Source organism: Acomys minous, assembly GCF_964271855.1.
Source record: "Acomys minous genome assembly, chromosome: 1".
Taxonomy (NCBI): domain Eukaryota; kingdom Metazoa; phylum Chordata; class Mammalia; order Rodentia; family Muridae; genus Acomys; species Acomys minous.
The window spans coordinates 8,861,414-8,875,195 of NC_140483.1; positions in this window are offsets into that span (position 1 = coordinate 8,861,414).

The following is a 13,782-nucleotide window of genomic DNA, read 5'->3' on the forward strand; positions in this document are numbered from 1 at the left end:
TCAGCCTACTTACAGGGGCCTCCTCTGCTTCCTGTTTGCAGCTGAGGATGTGCTCCCACTCAGCTTCTTGTTCTGGCTGCCATGTCTGCTGTTGGGCGTAATGACACTCAGCCATCATGAAACTATAAACAACTCTTCCCTGGGACACTTTGGGTCATGGGTGTTTTATCATGACAACAGAAAAGTAAACAAGATGCCCTGGAAGCAAACTCAGGGGCAGGTCTGTGATGGACTAATGGATTAGGGCAATGGAGGAAGGAAGACTCACCCTAAATGTGAGTGGCACCATTCCATGGGGTGGCATTCCCGAGTGAAAAAATAGAGTGGGCTGAACAGCAGAATTCACTGTTTTCTGCTTCTTGATTGTGGATGCAATATGACCAGCTGCCTCAAACTCTACCGGCCACCGTGCCTTCCATACCAAATTGGACTGTGTCTCCTTGAACTGTAAGTTAAAATGAGCCTTTCTTTTTTGACACTGACTTTGTCACAGCAAAAAGAAAGTAAGGAATATAGGGGTCATTATGCTCTTTGTATTTATGAACACCTTTATTAGTTTTCTTCTGTGCCCTATTTTAGGTACTAGATTATAAAAACAGAATACAAATACCCAACTATATGGGTTCCTCCTACCTGTGTTACCAAGAAAAATCACAACCCAAGCAATCAGGCTGGGATTATTCCTCCATCCAGAAGCTGGGCATTGCTTGTGCCCATCACACATTTTTTTTTCCTAGAGTATGAGGAAATAGGGGTGAGGGGTAAAAGTCTTTTGGAGATCAAGTTATTTAAGTATACCAAACCTTCCTTTCGCATAAAGCAACACACCAAATCTTCACCAAGAATGTATAGGAGTGAAAGTATGTAAATAGAACTTCCCTTTAGTATGGGACACCCTGTATTATAGAAAGATAACGAGGTCCTGGCTTGGTAATTGTATATCTCTCCAGTGTAGATTTTGGCCAGTACTTTCCTGGGGTTTCAATCCTCTGCAAACATAACTAGCTTGTGCATCTGATAAGCCAGAGGTGGCTTCACACTGGGCTCTGTAAGATTCACTAATGTTAGGATTTAAAAGTAAATAGAGTGACACACAACAGATCTGATATGGAAAGACTTGTTTGAGGGAAGGGAAGTGGAGAGGAGTTAGGGCCTGAGTGGGCCATGAGGGTAGAGAGAGGCAGAGAGAGAGAGAGAGAGAGAGAGAGAGAGAGAGAGAGAGAGAGAAGGGGAATGGGGCACCCCTTAGAGAGAGTGGAAGAAATGTGTGTGTGTGTGTGTGTGTGTGTGTGTGTGTGTGTGTGAGAGAGAGAGAGAGAGAGAGAGAGAGAGAGAGAGAGAGAGAGAGAGAGAGAGAGAGGCAGGTTGGTCCCTTTATAGTATAGTACACGCCTGGCAGTGGCAGGCAATGGCATCTGAGGTTGCTAAGCAACCTAGAGGCAGGTAGCTTATATGGCAACAACTGAGGACTAGATACAGAGTGTCAGTGATAAAGCTCAGAGATGGAGCACTTGGGTAGCACACACAAAACCCTGATCTCCAGCATCAAACAACAAAACAAACTCCTGATAGGAAAGCTGGTTATTTGAATATTCTACACTAACATACTAGATCAGTCTCTGTGGTACAGACACTTTGACCATGTGAAGTTTAGGGCTGACAGATGTTCAACCCTTTGGGTATATCTGGTGGAAACAGACACTTGGTGGGGAAACACTAATTTTGTCAAAGTGTAGCTTTACTCTGCTGTATTTTCATGAAAAAAATTACTGGCAATTGGGGATGGGAAATCTATTTTCTACCTAGGTAACAGTAGGTGTCAGCAAGGCAGGTAATAGAGACTGACAGGTCTCAGCCAATCATCTGGCCACACCGAGATATTAGTCCTGCGTTCAAATGAAAACTGAAGATCTTACTCTTTCTTAATTTTATTTTTATTATTTTCATTTTATGTGCATGCACAGATTGTCTGCATGTATGTCTGTGTACTATGTGTGTACTTAGAGCCCGAAGAGGCTGTAAAATCCCTTGGAACTGGGATGTTTATGAGCTGCCATGTAGAAGATGGGAATAGAGCCTTGGTCCTGTGCAAAAGCAGTCAGCACTCTTTACCTCTGGGCAGGCTCTTCAGCCCTGAAATTCCTATTTCTTAATGCTGATGCTTTATGATGCCTAGCCAGTTTCATTAACAGGGTATAGCCTTTTGTCAGGGTAAAATGTTCTTTGAACGTTTCTAGTGGAAATAATTCCTTTGTCTTCAGTATTTGAAGTTCAAAAGAGACACTGATAACCCCAGTAGGAGAGAGAAAGGACCCTTTTAGCGATCCTGGGATTCAACAGGGTGGCTCCAGGAAGTCTAGGGATTTCAAACTTGATGCTAAGACTACTGAGCTAGGAAGGAACAAATATCAGTCCCCAGATAAGGAGGGAGCTCAAAATAGTAGGAACAAAGAGAGCTTACACCATCTGTAGAATCCGAAGTGGTGACAAGCAGAGAGAGATGAAGCTCACGCGGAAGAGAAAGTCTCACAAGAGGTAGAACAAAGGAATCCTAAACGTCCCTCAATTCTGTTTCTAGGAGGAGAAAATATGCCAGGGACACTTCTACCTTTCAAAGGTGGTTGTTCAAACACAAGGGACCCCACTTGGCCAGCGTTTGTTCTTTATCTAGGCAACCAAGAGCTCTTGGATTTGATAATGTGAGCTGAAGATCACTGAGGCTGTCGTCCTCTAGGGGGTTTCTGAGGGTGGGGGTAGAGGGTGGAGATGTGGGTAGAGGGTGGGGGTGGGGGACCATCACACACTCTTGCTGCATCTACTTCTGGGGCAGGTGAAAGCTATGTTACTTCTTTTCCTTTACAATCAAAAGAGCGTTCAGCAGTTTTCTTGGGACTGTCATGGAAGCAGATGTCAAGAGGGGATACAGGAGTTGGCTGAACCATGTTTGGGGACCCTGAGCTGCCTCGGGTGTTTACTTTAGGCAATGGCATTCTCAACTGGGAAAATTTACATGTGTGTGTAATAACACATTCTGTCCCTTCATTGGCTTTATCTTTGTGGGTACTTGGAGAGGGCGCCTTCAAGTTTGCTTGTGACAGAGCTAATAGTCCAACAGAGACCCATCTGTCTGCCTCAGAGCTCATGTCAGAAGCTGCACGGGATGAATTCACTGTATTCCTGGGAAGACAGCATGACATAGCTATGAGTGGTTCTGGCTTGAAATGAGAGAATCGATGCAAACGCCATTAATTTGTTCAGGCCAAGATCAGTTTTGTAAACAGCAGGGTTAATACTATGTTGTGTGACATTGCCAATGCGTGCATTTATATTTTTACTTTTAGGGGCTTTATTAATAGGTAGGCTGTGCAAGCAGCCAAAGGCCTTGAGAAGAAGCAGAAAGTTAGACATTTGTTGAAATTTAGTAATTAATCATACCCTGTCTCCTTTTGAATCCTAGGCCAGATGGATAGTGGGATAAGATAAATGAGCAGTCAAGTTCCTCTGCTGCTGCTGGAAGCAGAAGGCTGGACAACATGGCTGAGAGGACAGGCTGCAATCAGGGCTTCAAGCTGCTTCCCCGTCGGTGGAGCCAGTTTCCTCACCCAGCTGCAGACAGCACAGTGAGGCCGCTGATGGATGTACTGGGACCACGTGTGCTGAGCCTGGGGCGAGCTGAGTGCACATGGAAGGAACAGTTGGAAGGGGCAAAGGTACGGTGTTAACAGTTCCTCCCTCCATCCTTGCCAATCTGGTACTTGACTCTTTAATGTTTAAGAAATGAATGAAATACAGAGAAGTCAGGCCTTTTTTTTCTCTTGTTTTTTTTTTTCCTTCTTCTTTCTTTCTTAGGAGTAGAATGGAATGCTTCTCTCTTTCAAGGAAGCAGAGACCTGTTTTCCATGAAAGAAAGGAACTGCGGTCTCAGAATTTTCTGTTGGATGTCTCCCAGTGTCCCTTGGTCCCTACCTGCTGCAGGGCATGGCTGACATATCTCACCCTCTACCCTGAACTTTCCAGCTCAGGGGCAGGGACTTCTCCTCCCCTTCACTCTATAAGTCAGACATTTTGGTTCCCATCTCTCTTTCCTCTCTCTCCCTCTCTCTCTCCCTCTCTCCCTCTCTCTCCCTCTCCCCCCCTCTCTACTCTCTTCCCCTCTCTCTCCCTCTTCTCTCTCTCTCTCTCTCTCTCTCTCTCTCTCTCTCTCTCTCTCTGCACATGCCTTTCTTTCCTTCTCTGCCCCTCCTCTTGCTGCTTCAAATAAAGGTGCATTTATGTACCTTAACTTGTTTTGCATTAGCTCATATTGCCACCTTTTAAGTATGTTTGTCACTTTCTATTTCAGATCTGAAAGGAGAGATTTAAGATCGGTTCTGATTAGTGACCTTGTGGTTAGAGACACACCTGTCACTTGTGCAAGCAAAGCTGTTGTGAAGTCATCTACTCGAAGTGAAACAACTCCACTCTGCCAGCAATGGAAATACTGGTTAGTTCTTGCTGGCTTCTTGACTAACCCTGAATCACCACGGAGGCGCATCTCAATGGAGAATGCTCTACACTGGGTTGGCCAGTGGGAGGTCTGTGAGGATTGTCTTAAGTTAACCAGGGTGAGACGATGCAGCCCACTTGGATAACACCATCTCTTCGGCAGGGAGCCCCAAATGGTACAATAGTAGAGAAATGCAGGTGAGCAGAAGTAAGCAAGCAAGCCTGCGTGTCTTCATTTCCTCTCTCTTCTTAATTTGGATGTGAGATGCAAAAGCTGTTGCAAGTCCCTGACACCTCACCTTCCCTGTAACAAAGGACTATATCCTGGGAAGGTGAGCTGAAACAAACCCTTCTCTTCCTTAAGTTGCTTTTCGTCAGGGTGTTTTGTCACAGCAACAGGAATGAAACTAGGATGAGAGGGAAAACAGTGTTGAACTGGACTGAAAAATAATGAGGAGGATAAAGTTAAAAGAAAACCCTCTGTTTCTGTTTCATTAGGGAGAATAGGCAGAATCAGTCTGAACACGTGGTGGAGAGGAGGATGTTAATTTAGGCCACCCCTGTGCCTCACAGAGGAGAAAGGCATAAATCAGAAGAGATGAGATCACAGCTACAGATAAATACACATGGCAAATACGCCTTTGATATTAGCAGAAACCGTTGACTAATTTGGTTGAGTCTGACATGATGAGACCACATCAGAACACTTGTCACCTTGCTGAGGGATGAGCACACGTGTTCAGGCTCCGCGATGGAATTTGGTGTGTAGGGCAGCTGTGTTGTTCTTACATTAACACACAATATTTAATTGAGGGAAGAGATTGAACTCAAGCTCCAGTTGACGCCTTTTAAGGCAAGGGGAAGCTAATGTTTGGATTGAACGGAGTGTCTTCCATGTCAGAGGTGCATTTAGACAGGGATGAGTTCAAAAATGTCATGTCAGTGTACTGTGAGCAGCTTGGTGGTACAAGCCGGCATTATCTAATGATGTTAGTCTTTTATTGACTAATGATTTTACTGAGGATTCTTCATGGTCGCCAACATGGCTATCACTTTTTTTTTTAAGCAAACACATCTGTTAGTCAGCCCTACCAACAAATGACCCTTTATAGAGACAAGGACTTGAATTCCATGTGAAACAGTTGCCCACTGTGAGTCTAGGGAAGTCCCCTATTCATCCCCATTCACAGCTAATTTTTAAAGCACCTACATCTTTTCAGCACTGGCCATGATTTCTTCTTTCTTGGGATCCAAAACTTGGTGGGGAAGACAGACCACAAAGGAAGTTAGTATTGCCAAGTGCAGTAATGCTATTTTAGGGGGCACGCAGGAAGGAACTAGTGGTGTAGAAAAGAAGATACATGTGTTCTGAAAGGTCGGATACAATTTCCTCATGCTTTAAGCTGAGACTTAACAGGTTCAAAGAGCCATAAGGAGTGAGCCGTTCACCAAGAAGAAACTTAGTCAGTGGGGCAACAGAGCGGTTAGCATGCTGCTCAGTTTAGAGAATTTCAGTGGTTTTTGTTTTGGGAGTATAAGGAAGATGATTTGGGTAGATGAACCAAGATAAGAGGAATGTGGTGAAATGAACCTAGGGAGATAGTTGCTTTGTTTCTTCAAGCATAAACCCGCAGTAATAATGTTCACGCAACATGCATAGCCTAATAATCCAAGAAGAAATGTCTGTAAGTGTGGGGAACTCAGGGATCCCCAAGGGAGGTCTAAGGAGGGGATGAAGCCCTGGGTGAAAGTGTGTCATTGAGAAGGACCAGTGCCTCAGACCCACAGCAACTGGCAAAGCCTTCCTCAGGTCCGGCTCAGGAATGGCAGAGCTGAGCCTTCCTCTCTCACAGTATGAGTGTTTAAAAATGTTTGACCACTGTGTGTAAGCAATGAATAACTATAGCTGTCTTCTTCTGGTTTTCTGCAGCCTGAGACTGCTCACCTCCAGAGACCCTCTAAGGAGTGGAGCTAATCTCTTCCTCTGTACTGTAGGGAATAAATATGTTGAGGTTCCAAGTTGGGTCACTGCATAGTTGGTGCTGCTCTATCGAAGTGAACATGCCCGCCTGAGCCCAGCTTTCTGTACTAATGTCTGTCCTTTCCTTGGTCCCTTGTCAATTCAGTCGGGTTTGCAAGGCCTTGCAGTATGTGGCACAAAGTCAGTTCGTAATGACAAATTGCTACACAAAAGCTAACTGTTGGTGCTGGTGGCTTGGGTACAGAATTAGGTCCAATTTTTCAACAACTAAAATGATTTTGAACAGAACAATTCTCTGGTTGTCTTATTTGACTAGCATTACAGTACAGCAAGACTTCTGAACAAAGATACAGATTGCGATGACATGGCACAGGTGTGTGTGTGTGTGTGTGTGTTTGTCTTCCTCATGGATTTTCATATATGCCTTTGTTAATTCAACATGTGGCACACGTGATCTAGGAATGGAAGCTCTTGTCCAGAACCCTCAAGCCCCATCATACAGGCAATCCTGACCGTGAACAGGGTTATAAGCTCTCTGAGCGACTGTTTTCTGCCCCATTACCATAAATTCTCAGCCCTCTCGGTGGAGAGTTGAGTGAAGCTTAAATATTTCTTTTAAACCCACTTCATGCACTCTCTGGTTTTGCTCCCAAGAATAATAAATTTGAGAAATGCACTGCGAGCCATTTTCACACTAGCCAGCCAGCATTTGTCCTCTGCTGGATAAACCCAAAACCTGGGGTTTTTGGCCCAGCATGTGGCTCAGTGCGCTCTGTAAGCCTAGGCTTTTGTATTTTTATGCTTTCTTCCTCTAATGAGAGAGACCCCAGCCCAGCAAGTGCTCGGCTTGCTTGATTGGGTCACTCAGATTTCCAATGGATTTTCTGCTTTCTAAGGAAATGTAGGTGTAGTGGGTAGATAGGGCCTCAGACCTTCTGTTCCCCTTTCCAAGCCATGGAGATTCTTGGGGGAGAGAATGAATGAAGTTTGGAGCCAGAGGCACCATGTGAAGCCATCAGTAGCTTCTCACGTCTTATGTTTCTCTTAAGAATAGAGAAAGGGAAATCCCGGAAACTATAGCGCTGTGCTCAGGACTGACAACTTGGTGTTCATTAAGACTTATCTGCACTGTAGTTTTTGGCACTGACTAGGTTTGTTGTGTTTTGGAATCACCGGTGTCTTTAGCTTTGAAGTATTTCTTTTGATACCTGGAAGCCTGTGTGTGAGTGTGTGTGTGTGTGTGTGTGTGTGTGTGTGTGTGTGTGTGTGTCTCAGTGAGACGTCAAGTTAACGATGTCTGTGTTGGAAGGGTGAAAGACGACATGGAACATGCAGCCAGCTGCTTTGGAGAGTTGAAGAGAACACACAAGCCATGTGTTTTCTGTTCTAGAGAAGTCCAGTTAACCTGGAATGTTCCCTGGGAGTCTGTGTATGTGTTTGTATATGCACGCATGGCGGTGGTAGGGTAACAAATGAGCCATAACAATGAAATTAAACGAGGCTCTGGCCTGAGATGATGGGCCCTTTGCTTTCTGATATCCAACATTTTTTCTTTGGCAAGGCACCTGGAAATCCCAGATGTCCATGGAAGCTGGTCACAGTCTCCCTTTGTGGTAGCTGTGGTCAGTGTCCAACCAGGCGGCCATAGCTTCTGCATTGCTAAACTTGAGCCTGACTCCATGCCAGGGATCCGGCTGTTTGGCTCTGGTGATCCAGCCCCCTGCACTTTAGCCCTGTGGTCCTCACTTCCTTGTAATGTGGTGGAGAGTTAGGTGACAGTTTCCTCTTCATTTCCAGAACGGCCCCACTCGCATTTATTACAGCGCCCCCTAGTGACACCACATTTCTGTTTGATTGCCTCTATGCCCGTACCCAGCTGTGTTAGTTTTAGCGAACAAAAAAACCGAGAGCTAAATTCGAGTTTTAGATCAACATTGCAGAGCGTTTTAGCATAGCTATGTCTCTGTTGTTGCATGGCGCATACTTAGCCTAACGCGTTTGTCGTTATTGTTATCTAAAATTCAGTTTAACTAGGTGTCACGCACAGCACTGACAACTTTGTAAGTTTTGACCCCAAATTAGTGCCTTCCCGTGTCGAGCCTCCCCATCAGACTTAGTGTGTAGTTGGATAATGGATAATGCAAGGAGAATAAAGAGTTTATAGATTTCTTTGGCTCTTCAGAATGGAGCTCTAGGCAATGCAGAAGCGGGCCAGGGAGCAGTTAATCCGTATAAAAGGCATCCTCTGTTTAAAGTTTTCGGCCTAAGCACTAGCTCTCTAATATAGATAGCCTGGCTATCCAGTTGTGTGGTTCTTGAATTTGGTCAATACACAGGGTTCTGCTCATTTCTTTTGCATACAACAAATAGAATAGATGATAGAATTTAATAACACAGACATGTGAATTTTGAAAATCAAAGTATGTACACACATCAGTTAGGAAATCCTAAGTCATTTCTTGGAAAATTCAGTATGGCTACCTATTTCCAACTTGTCTTTTCTGACGTAAAATATAGGAACAATATTTTTTTCATGGCAACCACATAAAATATTGTCAATTATTGGAAAAGTGGTTTGATGAGCCCTCAGAAATTAAATGTAAAGCCACCATAAAGCAACAGGCCACCTCTGGGTATATAGTCAGAGTAACAGAAAGCCAGGATTCAAACAGGCACTTACATGGTCATGTTTATAGCAGAAGTATTCACAACAGCCAAACATGGCCAACTCAATTGCCCATTTCAGGTGTTCAGCAGCAGGTAAAAGAAAGACAAAATCTATATAGGCTGTGACTGAATGTTATTCACCCTGAAAGGGGAAGGAATTATGACATGTGGCACAATACACGTGAGTCTTGAGACAGTGGATACAGAGAAAGGGCAAACATTGTGTGAGTCTTCCTCTAGGAGGAAACTACACTAGGTGAACTCACAGAAGTGGAGAGGAGGATTGGGACTGCTGCCACAGGCACGGGATACAGGGAAAGGGGGTCAGTGATGTTTAGTGATGAGAAAAATTTCTGGAGTTCTGTTGTGTAATCACGTGGAACTTTTAGCACCGTGGGATGGTGTGCTTAACGTTGGTTCAGATGGTTATGTTTTACTAGAATTTAAGGGCAAGCAAAAGAAAATCTACCCTCTTGGTTTTTCTATAAACCGGTATAAACACAGTATCAGTTTATTCTCTTAAGGTTGATTGGCCAGGTGCATCCCTCAGGTCACCCCTGTTAGACTGTCAATCTACCGGGAAGCCTCAAATTTTGTCCCAGTGGACTCCCACCTGGTTCTGGCATTTGTGGTTGGATTTAACATGCCTGGGCTCCAGCTAACTGCAAACACATTGGGTTCATAATTTGGATACAAATGGGAGGGAGGTTCTCCTTTATTTACACATAATTTTGGAAAATTAGACTAATACAGGAGATCGGTGAGGGAGACTGTGTGACAGCAGTGAGGAGAACAGATGTTTAAAGATTATCTTTAAAAAGAGCTGTACAAAACCACCTGGTGCCCGAGCCTTGCATAGTACCTGGCTTTACTTATATACATTGTTCCAGAAATACAAAGCTCTAAGACCTTTAGCTTCTAAATGGAAGAAGTAATAAGTAGAAAACCCAGACATCCACGGCCAGCTTCCCACTGCTGTAGGATTGGTCTGGCACATCACCAAATGGCCATACACCCAACACTTTTTCCTTAGAATAGTGTGAGTGGAAAGTGGTAGAAATTGTAAGAGGGAGGACCCAAAGGGAAGTTGCCACAGGATGCCCCCTAAGGGGCAGAAGGATCTTGACATTCTCTCCTCTTTCTTTCTGTCCAGGCATGGAGGTGAATGGTTTCCTCCACTATCCAGCCCACCAGATGATACTCCCTAAGCACAGGCCAAAGGGACAGTCTGAAACGGCAAGATGGGACCGATTTTTCCTTTTACTAGGTTATCTCAGGCATTGCTACAGGAATTGAAAGCTAATTCACCCAACCACCATTAGATGAGGCAAATGCAAAATATTTTAAAGCAATGAGTATATATATATATAAATAAGTTTATAGTGCATCAAGTGACTTCCTAAGCATCCTCTTTAACATGATGTTAATTTCTCTCTTTCGGCCAGCCACTCTCCAGCTAGTTCTCATTTGATGTATTTAGCTTAGAGATCATTTCAGTTCTCGGGGGTGGGGGAATACCTCCAGTTTTGACAGTTTTTGTAACCAAAGACTGGGCGATTGCTTGGCTTCACCACCATGCCAAGAGGTGGCTCTGCTTTCGCAAAACCTTACTGCTGTGAAAACAAACTGGGAGTCTTCAAACAGATGGGGGACTTTTGAAGTTTCGTGTGAAATATTTTGGAGAAAAATGTTCAATATAACATCTCTCATTTTCAGTGCTGAGGGTCTGTGGGCTGAGGCAGAATGTATAATAAAATAGACTCCTACTATTTCCATAATTCATTCATTCAATGGGAAAACATGAGCCACACAATTAATCCACATTGTAGTATTCTTAATTTGATCTCAGTACATGAGTAATTGGGTGTACCTTGAAGGAAGCCTCCAGGAAGGCTTTATTTCCCCAGTGGTCTTTCTTTGGTTCGAATAATCTAGAGAATTGTCCAAATTCTCACACTCCTTTCCCTTCTATTATGAACACTGATGATGGTCCCTAACCTCACACAAGAGAAGAGCTATGCTGTCCTCACACGCCAGACCACCCATCCCAGCAAAAGTTTCAGGACTTGTTTCCAGCTTTCTGTGTCATTGCATATTCACAATAATGGCCCACCAAGACCCACTCACCTCTCCCCTCATGTGACACAGGAAGTACTGCCTGGACACAGGAAGTATTTCATGTGGACTCAAGAGGTACTTCATGATGGACACAGGAAGTGCTTCATACAGACACAGGAAATGCTTCACTATGTGGGACTCTTTATCTCTGGCTTTCGTAGTTAAAAATTCTATGGCACAATACTCATCACCCTTCCAAAATTCCCTTTATACAAACTTTTATGGAATGCTGTCCAAATTCTGCAGATGACAGCAAAACACTTGGAACAAGAACAGGACAGAGGGCAAGTGTACAAATAGTGGGGTGAAGATCCTCCACTGAATGGCCGGTTAACAATGGTAGGCAGAGGTAAGCCAACTGACAGGCTGCATAGTCTAAATGAAAGAAACCCCCCACTGTAGTCCAGAGGCAGGAAATAATGTCCACAGAGAAATGTTTTCCATCTTGTTCCTGCAGTAATAAAATCTCATCACATGAGCTGTAACCAGCCTGTGACTTCAACCACGTGATGCTCCTGCCTTTGTTCTCTTTCTTTCACTTTGCCTGGGAAGACTTTACAGTTCCACTGGGAGAGGGGGTCAGAAAAAGATCTGCTTGGTTCAATTTAAGCTTTTAGAGAGCATTTATTCCCCCCCACCTTCCTACAACCACAGCCAGTTGCCATATTCCTCCCCCCTTTGAAGGAAACACGGCTGTACCTGCTCTTTCATCTCCTGTGTGGAAAATGTCTATCAGCTGGGAACCCTGCAACTCTTAATTTTGAAGGATTTTCATTGTAAGCTGTTGGAGGCCTGAGCTAACGGTTCAGGCAAAGGCAACTTCACTCGCCGAGTCTGGTTTCTGCCCCCACCTCTGTCCTGCAGAGCTTGCTTTCTGAGTGGATAAACTCTTTAGCTATTGTAAGTTTGTGCTTGCTTGTATCTGCTAGAGGTTCATGGGAACTGATACTTGAAAAAAAGAGGAAGGAGGCAAAAAAAGTAGGAAAGAAAGAAGAGAGAAGCAAAATAAGAAAGAAAGAAAGAAAGAAAGAAAGAAAGAAAGAAAGGGCAGAAGGAAGGAAAAGTTGAATCCCATGGCTTAGAAAGAGATTAGAAAAGTTCACTCCAGATGGAAAATTTTATGGGAGCTGGAGAAAAATGTATAAGTGAAATATCAGTATCATAAAATAACAGGAAATAGTGTAATCTACCTGATGGAGAAAATTGTCACTTTAAAAAATGTATTCTAATTTCCTTCAAAATTGTTCTTGTTTTTGAGCCAATAAACTGCAGCTAAGCTGACCACGGGCCTTCCTTCTGCCAAACTCATATTTGCCGGCAGAACCTCTGTGTGTGTTTACAATGGAAACTTTTCCATTCTATTTTTCTTCTAATTAAAACAAAGCCACCCAGAGGCAGACAGAAACCATGCAATAAGGAAAGAAAATTGCTAATAATGTGAGTGAATTATGATCTAAAAGTTTTGAGGAAAATCAGAGTTAGTGTAGGTGCAATGGATGCAAAGCAAATTTGGGGTCAACATGAAGAAAGGTACCATGGGAAATCCTGTGTTTTCCTTTAATAGGTAATAACAATAATACAATTTAGTTTAAGTATGGCCATGGTAGAGGAGAATTCAGCAGATGATTGCCCAAGCCACTCACTCTGGGGAAATATGATATTGATGCCCATTTTCTTCATCTCTTCTTTTTTCTCCCTTAACTCACTAGGTTAGATTTCACGACTTACCTTTCTTAACAGATTAAAAAAAAAAACATTCTTGGTTGTTCAGGTGGAATATTACCAGGGTTAATTTCCTTTATCTATGCAAATTATTTTGACTGAGATAATTGTAGCATTCTCAACAGTAAGGGTTAGGATTGGGTTCACAGCTCATCTCTCTCTCTCTCTCTCTCTCTCTCTCTCTCTCTCTCTTCTCTCTCTCTCTCTCTCTCTCACACACACACACACACACACACACACACACACATACATACATACACACCTGGCATGAAGTTTGTTCAGATATTGTATGAGGAGCAGTCAGTGGGAAATTGAATTAGAATTCAAAAGTGTAAACACAGAAGTAAGAATGATGCCAGGCGTGGAGCTGGGGAGGCGGTCAGAGCTGAAGCGCTCTTGCTGTTCTTGCAGAAGACCCAGGTTCGGCTCCCAGCACCCACACAGTGCTTCACAAACATCCATAACTCCAGTTCCAGGGGATCCAATATTCTCTTCTGACTTCTGTGTGCTCCAGGAACACACTATGCTGGATGTACACTCAGGGAAAACATGCATATACTAAAGCAAATAAAAATTAAAAAGAGAGGATGAAAGTGGAATACACCAGTAGGTAAGACATCAGGGAGTTTAGAGATGGAGGGAAAGAGAGGGGATGGATCCAGTGGCATCATCTTGGAAGGGTGACATTTCTCCTGCTCCATTAACATGCACAGCATGAGACACCATTTCACAAATTTGCATACATTTTATTTAAAAATTTTTTTCATTTAAAACTGTGTGTATGTGGGTAGGTATAACTGTATGAATGT